Below are 19,361 nucleotides of genomic sequence, written 5' to 3' on the forward strand. Positions count from 1 at the left end.
GTTCAGGTTCTATGACAGAAGATGTTATGAAGCAGGTCACAAATCAGCACCAGGCAAACCATGTGTGACCCACAATCATGTCTTCTTTGACTCTGTGATGTTTTCAGAAATATGAATCAAGGGTTAACAGTTAAAAATTGAGAAATTTCACATCAAAATCCACATTTGTGGCTACCCAAAAAGTGAAAAGTCTAATGACACTGAGTTCTGATTCCTGTTTGTGCACCATCAACTTGAGCCCAGTAGCTACTACCTCTAAGGGTGGTGTGCACATATTATTTGTATATAAGGACTCATGTTTCTTTAACAATTTACAGGAGAGTTACCTATAGACATTTTCTACCAGGAGCACATTTGCTGTAATATTTCACCTTGGTAACACTGCTCATGTGACCCTAGATAAAGTCATCCACTGACATTTAAGGCAGCATACACAAAAAGTATCAAGGCAGTATTGACAGGAAGAGAAAGGACTGAGGTACGTAAGTGTGTGGGGGGCTGCAGATGGAGAGCAATGATGGGAAGACAGAGAGAATGGTGATAAAATTATACTATTTGACCTCCCTCCCTCCATCTCTCCCTATGCATACACTCCTCATGACTTCTCCAGAGAGCATGTCCTTTCCCCTGTGGTTCACAGCTTGGATTAAGAACAAAGGCAACTGCAAGTACTTGAGACAGCTCCCACCCCAGACTGCGCAGGGCACTGCAGGGCTGCCTCAATGGGGGGTTAAGTGAATCAACTCTACCTTACTTTCCTGCATCAAGACAGGGTACAAAGCATAGTGACCTGCTGCCGGAGGCATATATGAAGGCGAGTGGCAAATCCTCAAGACAGAGTAAATGAATCTTTCATGTAAATGAACACATCAATGCATGCCCTGACATGTTCATCTCTCATCCTCAAGCCTACGGTGAGGAGGCAATGTTTACATGCCTATGGGACATTTGTATTTCAGTATATCCGGACTGAGTTAATTTAAACCGCACTGATAAATGTCTTTAAAGATGGTCTATATTATCTATGGAGAGAATATTTGCTGTGAAGCATGTCTAAGTGGCCTTCAAAGTCAATACAAACTAAAATGAGGCTCTATATGCAAAAGGCAAGCACTGTTGGGGCTTCCCTGGTGGTGCAGTGGTTAAGAATCCGCCTGCCAATGCAGGGGACACGGGTTCGAGCCCTGGTCCGGGAAGATCCCACATGCCACGGAACAACTAAGCCCGTGTGCCACAACTACTGAGCCTGCGCTCAAGAGCCCACAAGCCACAACTACTGAGTCCACGTGCCACAGCTACTAAAGCCTTCGTGCCTAGAGCCCATGCTCCACTACAAGAGAAGCCACAGCAATGAGAAGCCCACACATCACAACAAAGAGTAGCCCCCGCTCGCCACAACTAGAGAAAGCCCACATGCAGCAACGAAGACCCAACACAGCCAAAAAGAAAAACAAATAAACAAATAAATTTATTAAAAAAAAGGCAAGCACTGTCAATTAAAAGCTCACTATATGGTCCCAAAGGCACACCCTCAGCTCTTCCCTTTCTAATCTTTGAATTATCTACCTTGCCAGAAATTTCATGAAAAGGAGACAGACTGGGCCAGTGTGGGAATTAAAAGAAGGGAATGATTATTTCTAAGATACCTATTCTGTGCCTGGCTCTATTAAATGTATCAACACATTTACTAATTTAATCTCCCACCATTAAATGTGAGCCACATGAGGGGAATATTTTGTCTCTTTATTCACTCACCCCTGTACTTGCAGAACAATTCCTGCACATAGGACATGCTTGTTTTGGCTATCATATATTGGTCCTCAGCACCAATCCTTAAACCCCTACCCCAATGCTCTCCAGTATATCACCGGGGCTAGAAGCCTGAGAACCCTATTCCCAGAATCTCTTGTTAGCAGGATTACAGTCAATATTGTTTCAATCAGAGTAACTTTCATGAGTTTGGGGATGTGGAAAGGTGGTGGCAGGATGGCACAGAAGTTTGTGGTGCTATGGCTTCTTACAGTTTCCTCAGATTCCACAGTTCACTGTTGGTCTCCAGTTTCAGGGTTGCAAAAAATCTATGGCTCAGGCAATGGCTTCCTGAAATATCCCAGTTTGGGTGTATCTGCCCTTACCCCTGACTATCACTCCTTCAGCCCTTCCAACAATTTCTAATCACATTAATACACTAAATTACAACTCTTTTTTCCTTAAAATACATAAGGTGCTGTCTGTTTTCCTGACCAACTTAATGTTCCATAAAAATTAAAACAATTGAGTGAAAAAACAACCAACTCAATGGGCAGTAGTATCCCTACGTGCAGTTGTAGAATTGAAGCTACTAGAGATGAAATAACTTAAGATTACCCAGCAACTATTAAATGTCAGAGCTGAGAGCTGAGCCCTAGACTGTCTGATGCCAAAGTGCTTTTGCTTTTTCCATTCAGACGCTGCCCTCAATAGGTATAACATACCATGTTGCTGCCAAAATCTTATTTCAGAGGTTAAGAGCTGCTGTTTTAACTGCTCCTACTGCTAGTGCACTACTGCGGCTGGAAAGCTCACTATAAATTGGAAGGGTACATTAATTCCCAAGGCAAGCTGTCTATTAAATATATGAGACCCAGTAAGATACCCTGTTAAAAGTGTACATTGTATCTGCCTTATCAGTGCAGATACCATGTGTGTGTGTGGCACACAGAAGAAGCTTGTAAAGTATTAATTGAGTGAATAAATGAATGAAAGTTCACTGGTTTTGCTTAGCCAGAAGTTCCTTTGCAGATTGTATGCTCTGGTGTCGCTTGGGTCATAAACCACTTGTGGGCTGGTAATTCCATTAACCTTAATGCCTGGATCCCTCCCACTGTTCAGCACGGGAACAATACCTCCTAGGCTGTAGGTTTTCCTTGAGAAACCTCAGTTGTCAAGAGCATTGTAATTCTGAGGCAGATAGAGATAAGAATTTATCCCTACTTTCCAAATGAAACATCCAAATGAAAGACTAAGGCACTGCAAACTATTAACCTACTTCTGTTGTAATGTAATAGAAAACTGAATTGCATTTAGAATCAAACAGATCTGGGTTCTCATACTGACTCTTGTCACTTACTAGACCTGAAATCTTGGGCAAGATGTTTCTGTGACCTCAATATTCTCATTTACATAACAGCAGTAGTGATATCTCTAGAGCTACTGGAAGGAAGATCTATTACAGACAGAAAGCACCTAGCACAGCATCTGGCCCATGATAATGACTCAGTGAGTGAATATAGTATTGCCATCATCAATACTGAGGAAGGGTCTGTTGATACACAGGCAGTCATCCTGCAGGCTGGTCCGTGTTAGTCCACAAGGCTCTCCAGTCCCAAACTGGCAGCAGTGATATGAAGGAACACTTAAAAACATGTTTTTCACATTTACAACTGTACTACCTAGAAAGGTTATATAATTGCAAAGAACTGAGTGTCTGTATATTATAACTTTTGTAGGTTTCATGGTGTCTGGTGACTTTGGGTGGGGGAGAGTGGGAACGGCTGGCACAGAGTGGGTGGAGCAGAATCGTCACACCTCACTTTCCCTTAAAATGAGATCCAAGATTAGACTTGCTAGAAGATTCTGGGGGTGGACAGGTAGAATTGGGTGCCTTTTGCATGCCTAGAGGTAGTAGTTAAAACTGTAGGAATGAATGAGGTCGTGGATAGTTTGGGATTAAATGAGGGAAGACCAAACCACACTTGATCTCAGAAAACTCACAGTACCAGTCTCTAGCCTGGTGCTTGGCACACAGCAGATTCTCAGTGAATATTTGTTGAATTAGTAAATAAATATCAGATTGGAAAGTATATCAATCTTCCTTGAAATGCCTGTGTCCCTCACTTCTTGTATGAGCTAGACTCAACTTATCTTTGAAAAGCTAACTGAGAATGTGTACTTCCTGAATATTCCGAGTCTCTCAGTTTGAAAAAGGTCTTCTGAAAGCCCATCAATCAGCACTGATAGTATTTCTTACTTTACCGAGACCTGGCAGGCACCATGAGTTTTCCCATCCTACTTACATAGTCTAAGCTCCAACTAGACTTTGAGGACAGAAAACATTTTTTTTTTTTAACATAACTGGAAATTCCTCCGTGTCCAGCAGGGTGTTTGGCCACCAAGCTCTCAATAAATAGGGACTTAGTGCTTGATCAATCAACTAGTTTTTAAAGTATTGTCAGAGAAGGAAGAAATAAATGGATTTCTTTGGAACTTTAGAAGTGATGAAAAATAAAATGTGTGCACATAAATGATGTTCAGCTTGGAGGATAAAAGACTTAAAAGGAACCAGAAAGAGGGCGCTGAGCTACTGGTAAAAGTAGAACTGGCGTGCGAGGGAGAATCTTGCATGGAAGCGGCCGGCAGAGTTAGTTCTAAGAGAGAAGAGATGGGCTCCTCTTCATTCCCCAACTGTTCCTGGGTTACCTTCTTATGTCAAGTACTATGCTCGGCAATCCAGATACAACAATAAATAAGGCACAGTATCAGGTCTTCCAGACTTTATGGTGCAGGAATAAAACAAGGATACAGCTACAACATAACACACAGCTTGGAGCAAAGGAGGGTACCAAAAGGGGTACACTTGTTAAAGATTAGAATAGCTCTTGGGTGCTCTGTCAATGCCAAGGGTGACCTGAGGGATGTGACAGATATCATGATTTGGGAGTTAAGTAAGCTTGAAGAAAGAGAGATAAGAGAGAATTTCAAGACTGAAGAGTTTACCATTTTCTTTTATCTTTTTTAATGCATGTGTTGTTTAAACTACAATAATAAAAACTCAAACCACCTTGTGTCCTAGACAAAAGAAACCCAGACCTGGCATGCCTTTGTTCAACCATTAGGTAACTTGCCTAAAAGAAAATGAATACTCTCTATTGCCCTTTTGGCAGTTCTCTGGATATTTTTTAGAGAATGAAGAGTGCATTGCCATAGAAACATGGGTTGGAGTTCTCTTACAGCTGTGTAGATCTTAGGAGTGAAAAAGACAAGGATGGAGCATACACAGGGGTGCATGTGTTGGGAGACAAGTCAAGTACAACCACATTCCACTGGGATTTTTCTCAGGCTTCTGCCAGCTTGACCCACCACCTCCCTCATGATTTTTATAAACATTTATGTGTCATATTCTCTGCTTCATGCTTTCACTAGCACTGCCTTTTAGATCATTGCTAGACCTATGTCATTATCAAAAAGTTCTTTAATGAGAACTGTAATCTCTTGCTTTTAATTCTCCCCCACCCCATGAGACCTACTTCTGCCCTCTGCAGTTATATAAGTTTATAGTCTCTCATCTCTTCAAAAGGCTCTCTTGTTTGAATAATGTTATCAGTGTATTGCTGTTTTAATTTGTGAACCTAAGCATCCCTGGTTTCTTTAAGTAATCTTTATCAGGTAAGGTTTCCAGACTTATGTTCTCCAAGTGGTTACCTCTAGGAACAACTTAATTATAACTATCTAAAAAGTGCCCCCTGTACACAGCACAAAACTCTACCATGGGCTGAGAAGATCCGATACCCAAGGGAGGATCATGACTTTCCCAAAGTCACACTGGTGGTTAAGTGGAATGGGCACAATTCAAAGCCAGGGCTTCAGCCTTCTATGCCTGTTCCCATCCAATCTATAAATATCAATGAAGAATAAAGTCCCTTTCATTCCCTCTCCAACTGGATCTTAACACAATAATCTCATTCCAGCCCCATTTGCCTTACTTTCAATAATCTTCTTCCAAACCCAGACATACACTGGAACTGACCAGGGCAACCTGGGATGTATGGTCACCCTTGTATAATTCCTTAGGCACAGTTAGCTGTTAATAATTAAAGCTGCATGTATTTATAGGAATAAATCAAGAGAATAAAATATAAACAAAACAAATAAAGGAGACTTATTTTAAGAAAAGATTTCTTAAAATAAGCTTTTGTCTTTTTTCTACATTAAAGATTAGATAACCTTTTCTCAGTGCATCCAATGAATTTTCAAGTGCATTTTTCACTCATTTGCCCTTTGAAACGGAATTATTGCCATTTAAAGGTGATATGCAAACTCTGTCATACCTCCTATTACAGCTATCTAAGTAGATGACATTCAGGCTGACGTACATTGCTGGAGGATGGTGGACATGGAGCTGGTATAATGTTAATACATTCTCTAATTCACTTGTAAACAGTATTCTGTTTTCATTTCTGTCAGTCCTGAGATTTGGACTGAATTTTTTTTACTTTCCTAGTCCCCAGGACACAAAGGGGCATATCTAAGTGATCTTTACAAATACTTATCCCGAATATGAAGTTGACCACATGGCAGTTGGTCCAAAACTGCAACCAACTTGTCCAAAATTTGTAGGGTCTATGCTGGAGAAATTAGTGCTACTTTCTCCAGAAGTAGCTAACTTCCTTCTAGTTGGTTCAGGGTCTGCTAAGCATGTGCAGAAATTAAAGAAAGAGGAGGAAGCATGGTCCCTGCCTCCCACTCACTTTACAATCTCCTAAGGAAATGAAGTAAAAAAACAGAATGATGAAGCTCAAGCTGAAGTCCATTGAAGAAGGGATTTAAATGGACAGCTCTGGTCACGTCTGGCATCACAGATGTGGTGGGCATTGAAGCAAGGTAGAATTTTCATAGAAAGAGTGGATGGAGGGCCTTCTGACTCATGCATAGAAACACCCAATTATTGCTTTTACTTTTTTCAGATCCTGTGCTAGGTTCTGAACACAAAGAAAGAAAAATAAAACACTCCACTGAAGGTTCTATAACTGAATACTCAATACTTACTATTGGACACCATAATGGTTTTGGAATACATATTCCTTATTTGTAATTTAGTATCAGAAAGTGTATCTATACCACAGAAGGAAACAAATCCCTTTGGGCTCTCTTACATGCACATATTCATGAAATCCTAAGTTCGTGTTGATGAAGAAATTTCATTAAAAAAACCAGCAAATTCCACCTGGTCTGTGAAACAGGTTCTCTAGGGGATATCATGCATGTTTTTACAAATTAAACTCATTGGCTTGCTCCTGGGTAGATAACTAATTATCTAAGAATTCTGAGGGACAAATGGATTCCTTTCTATTGTTAACACATATATTCCCAGAAATTTATGAGAAAAAAATCAGCACTATAAGCAAATTAATATTTCTAATAATAGTATACTACCAAGGAGTGATTTGATTAAAATCTTCTTAATACAATAAAAAGGAAGCAGATTTCCGTTTGTCTTGGCTGCTTCAGTATAATGTGGATCAAAGGCAAGAGTGTTGACTAGATCACCTGCCAAAGCCCCCTTCAGTCTTTCTATTCCATACTTTTTAGAGGTGTAATTTCTATTGATATAAAATAAGCCCCTGCAAAGGACCAAAAGAGTGTTCATAGGGTTGAAACATGAAAGTTTTGTAGATTTACATGCAAAAATTAGGTTCTGATAACCATAATTTAATTAATTTTTTTTAAATAGAAGGAAATGTTTTTCTTCATATTTTATCTCTATGACAACCAAATAGGTTTGGAACAATGCTATCTTATACTAATTAAGAACATGGCCTCACAACTTGGCCTTCTATGAATATTAAATGCAAATGTGTGAGTTATCTAGTTTCAATTAGGCGGCTGCATTCCTGGCTTTCAGTTATGAGCAAACACTGCTTTGTATATAGAACATGAATTGAGATTTGTTTTTTAGGAATTGGATAAAACTAGGGGAAATGAAAGGGAGTCCACTGCTTGAATCACACACCCTGATGTAGAACTTGGAGGTCTGTACCCACTCATTTACCTTTTCATCCTTCTATCTGACATTATTGAGTGCCTCCTATGAGCCAGTCAATAGGAGGACAAAGAAAAATCTGTCCTTGCTAATGAGCTCCCTCTGGTGATGGCGACCCACGTAAACAGATAATTATGAAACATCCCCAGAACATATGGGATATAACGAGGAGATGGAACCCACTGGTGGGTGGGTGGGGTGGGAGGGACGTCTTCTGGGAAGATACAGACAAACAAACTAATGCTTATTTGTTTATTATTTTATTTATTGTTTATCTATATCCCTACTCAGTTTCCCTCTCTTGTATTATTTTGATGTAAATCATTTCATCTGTGAATACGTTAATGTGTATCTCTAAACGATAAGGACCTATATTTAACATTACCACAATACCATTAGCACATCTAAAATATTACCAATAACATCACCAAATAAGTATCCAGTTGGTATTCAAATTTCCAATTGTCTCATAAATGTCAAGAATTTTTTTTTTAAAGTTTGTTTGAATCTGGACCCGATAGGTTCATTGATTACAATTAGTTGATTTGCCTTTTAAGTGCTTCCCCTATGTCTCTTTTCTCCTTGTTACTTATTTGTTGAAGAAGTCTGAATTTTAAGGAATGAGTGGGGGATAAGATAAAGGAGAAGGGAGTAGGGAAAGAAGTTTAGAAAAATGGGTTGCCAGGAACAAAAAATACTGCAAAGGCATTGAGGTCTTCCTTGCTTTCCTTAAAAATACAAATTCTGTGATCATTTTTATTTCAGAAACATTGCTCAGTATAAACTATCTCCTTACAATGCCCTTCTCCGTGTAGCTAGTAAATTTCTACATCACCTTCAGGGTTAACTCCAGAAATTATCCCCCAACTTCTCAATCTTACATTGTCTCCACCCTGCCTAAAAGGATGTATTATCTGGTGTCTATCAATTAACCATGTTAGATGCCAGGCATGCAAGGATAAATGAAATCAAATCCCTGCCCTCAAGAAACTCACTGGGGGGTATTTTTGGCAAGAAAGGAGGTGATGCCATACTCTGGCCCATAAATGTACATTTCCCCATATAATTTAGTCATAGCAAGTATACACTCGTTGTGTAAGGCATAATCTGGAAAGCAGTTAGAAAAAGTTAGATTTGCTATAAAATCATTAATAAATAGTCTTGCTTTTTCAGTTTCCATTTAAAGATAGAAAGTATGACTTTGTCAACAGGCTAAATGCTTAGAATGTGTGCTTTACTGCTTTTTCTAATGTTCCTATGTTATGCAAAGGTTGTGAGAAGACTAATACTGGAAGATTAGATAATCAAATTATAATGAGTTCAGCTAGTTCCCTATGGCTCACATTTCCACTTTTTATATCGCTGTTGAAGCAACTGAAGCAAGCAATATAAAAATGTATTACCCAATCATATTTTTAAATGATGCTCTTGATGATGGAAGGCCCAAGAATACTTTTTCATTCACTTAAGGGCTGTCAATATTTCCCTGGGTTTGCAAATTTTGGCCTTTACAAGTAAAAAACAAAATGCATCTTCATATTCACCATGCCAGCACCTAATACAGAGCCTTGCATATAATGGACAAGAGTGGATAACACGTGGGCTTTCCTGCCACTTTCTAGCTGTGTGATCAAGCTTTATATTCTCCTCTCTTCTCATAGTGCTATTATGAGAGGTAAAGGAGATAATGTGTGCAAAGTGGCAATAAACACATGGGAGATTTAGTTATTATTTGTTAAATAAATGAATGAAAAAAAAGTACATATTCTGCCCTGTCCTTCATTCCTGTCCTATCCAAATTCCTGGCCAATCTTTTCCAGACAATCTCAAATAATATCTCCTTTATCACTCTTTAAAAAATTACACAGGGCTGTCTCAAACATTTTAGCTCTCAATTATACATTGTTTCTGCATCTGAATGTTATTCTCCTCCATTGTAGCCACAAGTTTTTAAAAAATAAGATGGGTCTTATACAGAAGTGATGTCACAATATTTAACAACTGGCTGTGCTAGGCGTTAACTCTTTAGTTAATCTTTAGTTAACCAATTAGCTCTGTGAAAGACCTGGGAAAGCAACTGGAGTTGGGGGTGGTATAAAGCAGTTGGGAAGGGGGAGGGCAAAGGAAACCTGTGAAAGGAAACCTCAAAACTAAACAAAGAAGAGTTTATCTGGTTTGTGCTATAGGAAGTAAAGTTGTGTCACGGGATAATGGCACCTTTTAATTCTGGGATGACATATGTGCTTTTAAATCAACATTATCCATCACCCTTCCACTATTTTTTGCTTCTATCTTCTATCTCTGCACTGAAGAGCTGTCTAATTTGAAGAAGAAACCAGTGCCCTGGGGAGCATTTCCTACATGATCACTGCTGCCTTCTCTCACTCAAGCACGTTTTCTGAGGAAGTCTCTGGTTCCTGACTGACACAGCTGGGCTGTGACCACTGCCATGCTTGGTTTCATGTTTTCTGAACAGATTTGTTGCACCAGAAGCAAATGGCAAGAGAAAATATACTTCGCTTCCATTTGTTGCCATTATTGAGTGTTCTTTGGAAAGAAGCTAGACAAATGCGTATCTAGGACCACACTCATTAGGTAGGTAGGTTGACAGCATTTAATGACCTTCATGAGTAAAAAAAGAAATGTTTTATGATTGCATTTAGATGCCAGAAAATTGTGAACAGTATGAGCACACTTCCTACAGAAAGTAAGTAATAGTCTTGTCACTTCTTCTATGCTGCAAAACTGGAAAAACAATCCAAAACACAGCTAATTAAATTTGGAGTCAAGAGTTTTAATAGAAACTGTTACCAAGCCCACCCAGCACAATTTTATCCAGGAAGTATTTTACTTCTTCAATGGAAAGAAACAGTGAGTACTGCCTAAGGCTGAAGAACTAAAGAACAGATAAATTATATAAACTGTGACTCACAGACACCAAAGTTTAATCTAATTTTGCTATAGAGCATTGATATTTGGCTAACAAATATTTTATTCTAGTCTATCTCATTCTCAATGTGATATATACTACACAATTAGCAAGTAAGCACATCTATTCAAAGGTACCCTCATTTGTCTTATACCTTTTTTGGTTTTGTTTTTGTTTTTCTTTGTCTTTTACTATTTTTTAGCATCAGAAATTTCATGACATCACAATCTAAATAAATTTGAGGCATTGAGTGAATCATTAAACTTCTTGAATAGGTTTCACAGAAGCAAAAAAGGAGAAAAAAAGGATGACAATGGTATTGTCTAGCGCTCAAATTCTATAATTTTGAACCAGGGGACAGAAATTTTAAGGTTCACATTGAATTGGCTCCATATCTGTACTCACATTGTAGAAAAATAAAGACACGACTGGTTTAGCTTCAAACCCAACTGCTATCATCCAATAGCAGGTTTTGGTGAAACATACATTAGGTTTTCTGTTAATTATACCACTAGTCAGATGGCTTCTGGCTGGTAACTTCTGCAATAGTGCCAATGTGATGATAAACAGATAGTTAAACAATTACCTGGTTAGTTTTTGTGACTGCAAAAAGCTTTTTTTCTCTGCCTCAAAGCCTTTCCCTCTTTCTTATCTTTTGGCAAACTCCTACTCATTGTGGGCTGAGTCAATATTTAAAGGCATGCACCATCGTATACTTGGCCTTCTTTCCATTCTGTTATGTACTAATTCTAGTGGACATTTGTACACTGTGTGTTGTACATATAGCAAGTTGAAGACCACAGCACCCATTCCATCACCACCACCACCCTTTCCTTTTTTTTTTTTGGCCACTCTGCGAGGCTCACAGGATCTTAGCTCCGCAACCAGGGATTGAACCCGGGCTCCCGCAGTGAAAACGCCAAGTCCTAAACACTGGACTGCCACAGAATTCCCCACTGTCTCTTCCTAACAGCAACAGCGGCCAGACTTTGTTTAGGGGCTCATAAGGTTATGGGGAGGCTGTCTGTATCCTGTCTAAGCTTCAGAATGGGCTGGTGATTTGGCTTTATGTTCAAGGGTAGTAAGCCAGTCCATTTAAAAGTGAATTTTAAGGACCATTCTCAGGATTGCTTTCTGGCTGGATATGACTAAGAAAATAAGTTGTCCAGGAGCCATTGACAATCATTCTGTGACCATGAGGGCAGTTGGTGTTAGGATACAGCTAATACCAAAACAGGCAGCATGCCAAAACCAAAAGAAACAGATTTCTTGACAACCCGGTGTGCCACAGGATCAGACCTCTGAAGCTGGCTTCACTGCTGTACTTTTAAGTTACAATCACCAATACATTTCCTTTATTGATCAAGCCAGTTCCTTGCAATAGAAAGCAATCTCACCTGCCCCTGTTACGGCACAGCAGGGATCACTCTGTTAGAACTGTGGGCTCACATGCCCATTTCTCTTGGATTACAAACGCGTTGAGTTCAAGGATTATGAGTGTTCATTTTTTTAACCTCAGCACCTAGCAGAACATCTGGCACTAGTCTATGCTTAATAAATGATTAATAATAGACAAATAAACAAGCAAACAAGCATATAAAGTAAGCTAATCGGAATTATTCCAGCCAGAAAATATCTCTTTCCCAAGTATTTTATATTAAAAAAAATTTTGACAGGAGTCCTCCTCCCGAGTTAGATATCCACAACATATCCATAACCATTTCCTATTCTAATTCAATTCTCTAAAAATGTTTCTTCTCCTTTTTCTTCCTAATTACATAAATAATGCAAGCTCATTATAAAAGTTCAAATGATACATAAAACATGTAAAAGAAAGTAAAAGTCGATGGGACTACCACCACCCAAGGCATACACTATTAAAAGTTTTCAATTCAGAGGTTAAATGGTAAATTTTGTTTTGTCCTGTTTCTGCTTGTCAAGCGTGGCACACACCTTAGTCATCACAGAGTCACCAGTTTAACTGCTGTATTTTCAGACTGGGGGAACGTTTGATATAGGCACACTATGTGCTAAGTTTTAACTGTGGCAGATGCTTTCATGTGGATGAGGGAATAGCTATCTACTGGGACATGAGTTATCGCATTTATGCTTTCCCAACAGCCTTGAGACAGGAATTACTTTACTTGCTTTATAGCTAAGGAAAACAAGGTTGCAAGATTTGGTAGTAGAAAATATGTCCCAAGATGCATTCTACCTTTTCATCTAGAAAACTACTTTATGAAGGTAAGAGTAACAGAAACAAAAACAAAACAAAACAAACAAACAAACAAAAAAATCACTCTGGTAACTGCATAATAGCTTTCATTGTATTAAGAACAGAACAAAACAAAACAAAACAAAAGCCCTCAAGATTCTTAATAATTACAGGGATTTTGCTGCCTGGAACTCCTGGACTGCTAGTTCTCCTTAGGTGGGTCTGTGTCTCCAATACAACAGAAGATGGAAAGAAGCCATCTTCTGGGAGAATGAGACGCTGGGCAGAAGAAAGGGCTGTAATAATGATAGAAGGCCACACAAAGCCATTGATCGTCACCTCTGCTTTTCATACCAGCCTGTAGGGCAGGGTTCCACAGAGTTCCTTCAGGCAGCCTTCATCAGCCCCCAGCACCAAGGGTTACAACAGCAATTTAAAACTAGAGATAAGAAAAGGGCACCTGAAATTACCATTGGACTCTCTGAGCAACTACATTTTCAAATGGCATAAAGGACAAATGGCAGAGTTTTAATCCAGTTGACCCTAAAGTCACCTTCCAAAGTCAGTCTATGCCTCTGAACTAGAAAAAAGACCAGTATCTAGCGTTGATGGATCAGGTTGCTGTCAATTCCAAAATGGAACTTAAAAAGCTTTTAGTCTGAGATCTTCATAGCTTTGACCACTTTCTTGTTCAAGTGATTTCTTTTGGTTTAATGGGGAAAAGGTCAAAAGCAAAAACAAACAAAAGGGCTTCCCTGGTGGCGCAGTGGTTGAGAGTCTGCCTGCCAATGCAGGGGACACGGGTTCGGGCCCTGGTCTGGGAGGATCCCACATGCCGCGGAGCGGCTGGGCCCGTGAGCCACGACTGCTGGGCCTGCGCGTCTGGAGCCCGTGCTCCGCAACGGGAGAGGCCGTGACGGTGAGAGGCCCGCGCACCGCGATGAGGAGTGGACCCCGCTCGCTGGGACTGGAGAGAGCCCTCGCACAGAAACGAAGACCCAACACACCCAAAAATAAATAAATAAATAAATTAAAAGGAAAGGAGAGGGGAAATTGATAAATGAAGATTAGTGTTACTATACGTATACAAATACATATTAAAAAAAAAAAAAAAAAAGCCCCACAAAACCAACCCACTGGAATTTTAGCTTCATTACTCTGAAGTACAGGTAAGCATTCTTCATTGCAGAGTACGGCTGTGCCTAACATTTTGGGGGCCCAAGGTAAGAACACAAATAGAGGCCCCCAGACCTGGGCCAGCCCCTCTTCTCTTCCACAGTTCCTTCCTGCGCCGCAAAAGGCCTTTCATGCAGATGTGTGGATATTCCAACTACCAAATCCAAGCTATGATCAACAAAGTCCCATTCCCTGGCCTCACCCCTAACCCCACGCAAATAGCAACCCCTTGGATTTCCTCACACCCCGGGGTGGGCACACAGTACAACCCTTGGAAGTGGGCTCAGGATTGTCTGGGGAAGAAATTCTGGGATCCTGTTTACCCTAAATGTGGTCTAGAAAGCAAGCTCCAAATGGGCCCATCCTCTTGGCCCAGAGACTCCTCTAAAGCCAGAGGGATGTTGCCCAGGTGAAAGGACAATACTAATTCAGGGTAACTTTTAGATCTTATCTTGAATTTGGTAGATTTATGACCTTTTAAAATTTCATGCTTTTTAATACTAAATTTTATACTTCGGTGAGAATTGTAAAGATGACTCAGGAAAAAGTGATCTTGATTGGCACAGACCAAAAATGAGAGCAATGAAAGTCTCCTACTTCATTTTTTTATACCCCCTAAACTCTGATAGAGGTTAAATATGTGGGGAGAAGAATCAAGGCAACTATAGGGCCAGGATTCCAAAATGGAGCCATGTAGAGCTGGGCAAATCCTACTGAATCATTCCACCATGGTGGTTACAGTATAGATTCTAGAATCAGACAGGTTTGAGTTCAGATTCTAGCACTGCCATATGCCAATTTAAATTAGTAGTATTTAAATAAACTTTTCTCTAATCTCGTTTCCTAATTTGATAATGAGAAGCAAAATAGCACCTACCGGGTAGTGTTGTAATGAGGAGTAAATGAGAAAATGCAGGTAAAACATACAGTACAGTGCCTGGGGCGTAATAAATGATATTTATAATTAGGTACTTTAATGCAGTGTCAGGGCTGGAATTATGGCCTATTCATTGTTTAGCAAATAACTTAGAAGGCTATGAAATATTATTTGGTATCAGTTTATCTCCATGCTCCCCATTTGACATCAAGTTTATTCTTTAAATAATTATGTAAAGACATTAGATGCCATTCTAAGAATTAGTGAAATGTGAACTGAGAGGTAATAATTCTGTGTTTACTAGGTTTCCAAAATAAAAACAAAAACAAAATCATCTGACAGAAGTGTATCTTGCTAACAAGAAAATTTTTTATAATCTTCCTATTTAATGTGCGTATTTCTTTCAAAACCAACATCAAAATGAGTTAATATATTTTACAAAATTCAACTTCTAACCATAATGACTACCTTTTACTGGGTCCCCTTTGTGCCAATCAGTGCACCATTGGTTACACATACATACATCATCTATCTGGTGTAATCTTCCTAACTTCCCCTCCCCAATTTTACAGATAAGGAGAGTGAGGTGGGGACCATGGTGACACAAAGCCCCTGCCCTTTCCATTTGCTAACTGCTGAAGCCAGGTCTTAGGACAGCTCCTGTAAACCTCGCCCCCTTCTACCCCCCCAACCTCTCTCAAAGAAAATCATATGTGTCATGTAGGTAAAATGTTCATGCCTCTTTGGCTTATAACCCTTTTTTAAGAGACATGCTTTTTGGTATGTACGTGTTCTCTCGTCACAGTTCGTATTTGTCTTTCTGTAAATTTAATTGAGAATAACTCATGCTAAATTTTCTTTTGTTGCTATTGAAAGAGCTTATTCCTGGTGGGTGGAGAAGATGGAAGATGGAAAAACCACCACCAAATGAGAAGAAACTCAGTTTATGGAAATTAGTGCATTGGCTTATTTCTCCATAAAACCACACTGAATCAAGACCCAGGTACTGCTGCAAAATAAACCAGGGGCTCTGGCAGGAGATTTTTTTAAATGTAGTACGGTAAAATTCAACGTACAATACATCGCAAAGGTACTTTACAATTGTATTGTTCTTGGCATTAAGATATATTAACACTTTGAGGAACCTTCAGCTGTGTGTCCTGAGCTTTACAAGCATCACGTGCTGACCAGACCATCAAACGCAGATGTTGGTTTATACCTGCAATGGTTTGCTGAATTTCCTAGCTTAATCATTACTGCTGTAGCCCGGAGGCTTTGAGCTGAACGTAGGACAAAAAGACATTTTACAGACCCCTTGTGGGGCAGCCAGTTTGTAGATCAGAAACCAGGTCTCAGGTTACACACCCCTAAGTGCCAACCATAATACATCACTCCTCTGCTCTTTAAGCAGAACTTATTCAGAGAAATGGAAAATATGGAAAAGCTATTTATGGACAAAAGAAGAATGCCTGGAAAATGTGTTCCTGAAAAAAAGGATACATTCCATATTCCAAATTTGCCAAGTTTTGGTGCAATCAGAAAGTGTACTAGGAAAGAAGAAACAACTTTATTAGAAGTATAGTGGTACTGATGACCACAATATTTATCAGGAAAAAGCAAAGAGCAAGCTGGTGGGAGGAAAAAGATGCATATTTTTTTTCAAGGAGATGCTAAAATGAGTTGCTTTCCTTGAGGATAAAGAGGATGTTCTTGTCAGGTCTACAGATCCCACATCTAAAGAGAAAGTGCAATTATGCATAAAGTAAACGCTTTGGACAGACAGTTATGGGTTCAGAAGACAGTAGCTCCTTGCCAGTGAAATCAAGCAAATGTCAACAAGCCAGACACACTTGAAGCATTCAGAAAAATGTCTTGCTATTCCTTTCCATACATAATATGCCATATGACACCACAGTTAAATCTGCTACTGCAAAAAAATAAAAAAAGTACGTCAAGCTGTTGGTTTCCATGAGATTTGGACAGAGGCAAACAACACGGCAGAAAGGAGTCCAGGAAGGTACAGCTTTCGCTTCTTTCCTTCTGAGGAGGAAATGACTTCCTACAGCTAGCTGATCAGGAGTTAGCGCTCACTCTGCTTGGAGCCAGGACCTGGAGCATACCCAGATGTGGACCAAAACACAGCTCCAGGTAATTATTAACAGGAATAGGAAACTAGAGAAAACAGTCCCAAGTTACGCAAATACAACTGCCATGCTTTCTGCATTTGTCTGTCCTGTGGGTGGGATGTACAGCTCTTTCCATAACGATCCAGTCTTTTCTTTTGCTCCTTCTCCCACACCACCAACAGGCATGCCAAATGCAAATCTGTTCACATTCTGATCCCATTCCGGCAAAACGCAGGGACTACCACCATACCGAGTCTCACAATAATCTCCACAATGACAATTATTCAGAGTCCCTCAGTTCTGTTCACACAAAAGATTGCAATTTGAATCTTGCCTTGCATAGGTTCAGCTCTGTCGGAGCTGGTTACCAAGCAAACAGTCTGTTTTAGAATTTACCGATTGCTGGGGAGGGTAAGCTGGGGGGTGGGGATGGACAAACCGCCCTGTACATACCTCCTTTTGGCAGCTAGGAAAAACAATTTCGTGACAAAGAGACTTGTTCTTTTCAAAGCTCACCCAACAAATGAAACTGACAGAATGAAACCAGAGAAACTTTAGCAACCAAAGAAAGCAGCCTTCCAAGGATCAAGGTGAATAATTGATTTGTCGGCTTTTGTTTCATCTTTTAAGCTATTTTGCTCATTTAATAGAATTGTGGAATTTGTCAGAAGCCCAAACACTGACACACACTTCTGACAGCAAGTGCATATTCCAAACTACAGATTCATTTGCCAAGCTTATTCAACAATGATTAGCTGCAAAGCCAGGGAACTTACCGAGCACAAAATTATTGGAACAAAGCAGGGAGGAGGCAGGAGGCACCAAAGGCAGCTTCTCCGTCTCCTTGGTGCCAGGTTCTCCTGTCTGCCGTCCGGTTCACACTTGCCTTTATAACTAAGACTCCGGCAGAACTCACTAGCAAAACCTGATGAATTATAAAACAGCCCCTCCTAGGCTCTCATATTTTACATCACAGGGGGTGACCATGCAGCGTCTTCTCTCCCTGGGTACATATATTTCCTTGTAACTCATCCTGAAAAATATATCAGCCTGAGAAGCAGTGACAGTAATCAGTGTTTGGGATGTACCAGCATTAACCAATAAGACGCTTTCCCACCATCAGTACCGCACCCCATCCTCCACTCGTGTTCCCCCACACCTTGTTAAGGTGGATCCACCCAACCCAGTGGGGGGTAGGCAAAGATGGCAAAACGTGGAGGAAAGCCCCTGAGTCTCCAACGCACAAATAGCAAGGCATACTACTCAGGTTTAATTCTCATTAATAATTCTGTAAAGATCAGCCCTCATATTTGCATAGCCTGTCACAGTGTACCAAACACTTCACTCTCCCTGAGCCCCTCAGCAACCAGGAAAGGTTCAGCAGTGTTACAGTATAAATGAGCCCCCCGGGAAGTTAAGTGACTTTGTCCAATGCTCACAGAAATGGAGGATGCAAGGAGCCCTAGAGGTTCGGGAGTTCAATCCGCTAGCTGTGCAGATGAGGAACACGTAGCAAGAGAGAGAAAATGACCTGCACAGGTCCCAGTTTCCAAATACGATTTGAGCTTAACCCCAAACCCCAGGTCTTCTGATGTCAAAACAGTGTCTTTCTATCCTATCCTACTGTGCTACCTCTAGAGCAAGGAAGCCCTGAAAACCGGGAGACATGCAGAAATCAGGAACAGTACCATTGATTCGCCAAAAATCATTTACAGGCAGGCAGCATGGAGGAGCAGTGCCTGAGCTTTTTGTTTCCTCTCTGACAAGGTCAATATAACCTCTTTAGGTTCACTGAACATCAACACTAGAAATCATGTTTTTGATAATAATAGCGATTATTGAGCACTCTCATATGCCAGGCAGTGTTTTAGGTGCTCAGCCTCATTTAATCTTTATTTAATCTTCAAAACATTCCTACGAGGTAGGTATTATCATAAACAACATATTGCAGATGAAAACACTGAGATTCATAGAGGTTAACACATCCAAGTAGGATCCCAGCTGCTAAGGGGCAGGGCTGGAATCAACTCCAGGCAACCTGGTTTCAGAGCCCACACTCTTAAGCATATCATCCTATCCCAAGCAGTGTTTCACATTCAACTGTAGGGGCAGACGAGCGATGTGAGCAGATTTATTTACTATGGCCTTTAGTAGAAATTACAGGAAGAGCATAGGTTTAGGAACCAAACAGCCTTGTGTTTAAACCCTAGCTTTGTCACTGATTTACAGTAACATGGGTT

The 19,361-nt window shown here is 40.1% G+C and overlaps 1 protein-coding gene across 10 annotated transcripts in view; it reads right to left on the bottom strand.

Moving 5' to 3' along the window:
• DLG2 (discs large MAGUK scaffold protein 2) overlaps nucleotides 1–19,361 on the bottom strand; it is a 1,232,045-nt gene that overhangs the window by 191,660 nt on the left and 1,021,024 nt on the right. The window contains exon 1 of one of the 10 annotated variants that reach the window (XM_057552560.1): nucleotides 17,898–18,123. The exons of the other annotated variants lie outside the window; for them this stretch is intronic. The gene's annotated coding sequence lies outside the window, so the exon portion shown is untranslated. Of the gene's footprint in view, nucleotides 1–17,897; nucleotides 18,124–19,361 lie in introns of those variants that run through there. 10 annotated transcript variants of the gene reach the window in all.

Source organism: Balaenoptera acutorostrata, chromosome 9, assembly GCF_949987535.1.
Source record: "Balaenoptera acutorostrata chromosome 9, mBalAcu1.1, whole genome shotgun sequence".
In the NCBI taxonomy this organism is placed as follows: Eukaryota; Metazoa; Chordata; class Mammalia; order Artiodactyla; family Balaenopteridae; genus Balaenoptera; species Balaenoptera acutorostrata.